We start from the raw sequence: 1,006 nt of genomic DNA, 5'->3' as shown, positions 1-1,006 counted from the left end.
ATAAGCTTGATCAAGTAGACATATATAATTAGAATACTGTTCTCAACTGTTAGAGAATAAAGATTGTTTTTAAGCACAGAACGAACTGATCATGTACTATGCATTAAAACAAATTTTTAAAAAAAATTTTTTTTCAACGTTTTTATTTTATTTTTGGGACAGAGAGAGACAGAGCATGAACGGGCGAGGGGCAGAGAGAGAGGGAGACACAGAATCGGAAACAGGCTCCAGGCTCCAAGCCATCAGCCCAGAGCCCGACATGGGGCTCGAACTCACGGACCGTGAGATCGTGACCTGGCTGAAGTTGGACGCTTAACCGACTGCGCCACCCAGGCGCCCCTAAAACAAATTTTTAAAAAATTATAAGAATTAGTAGCATGCAGATTATATTTACCAACCAAAATGCATTTAAGTATGAAATAAATAACAAAAATATAACCGACCCCCATATATCTGGAAACTTGAAAGCATGTTACTATTTAACCCATGAGTCAAAGAAGAAACCATAGAATTAGAATTTATTTGGAAATCAATAATAAAAATAATGCATATCAATATAGAGTGGGGGAATTACAGATAAATTGATGGTTAAAACATATAGTTTGAAATAATATTAGAGATTATTAAAAATCTGAAAAGTAATAAGTTAAATATCCAACTTAAATATTTCAAAAAACAATAGTAGAGTAACAGCAAAGATGGGATATGCAGAGAAATTAATATAAGAGCAGAATGTAAAAGTTAAGGTGCTATATAGAGCAGTAGTTCTCAATATGTATTAGATGATAGATAGGCTCACTTTGGGTTAGTTCAACATTAGAAACTCTTTTAATGCAATTCAGTACTATCATTTTTAAAGAATTAAAGCTGTATGATTAATCACCTGTATGCAAATAGATTATTTGCAGACAAATATTATTGCAGATATATATGCAGACAAAACAATTAAATTTAACATTCATTGATAATTTTTAAAATACTCTTAGCAAACTAGGACTGTAAGAAT

Source organism: Lynx canadensis, chromosome X (assembly GCF_007474595.2).
Source record: "Lynx canadensis isolate LIC74 chromosome X, mLynCan4.pri.v2, whole genome shotgun sequence".
In the NCBI taxonomy this organism is placed as follows: domain Eukaryota; kingdom Metazoa; phylum Chordata; class Mammalia; order Carnivora; family Felidae; genus Lynx; species Lynx canadensis.
The sequence above is the reverse complement of the archived record's forward strand: the minus strand, read 5'-3'. Positions refer to the sequence as shown.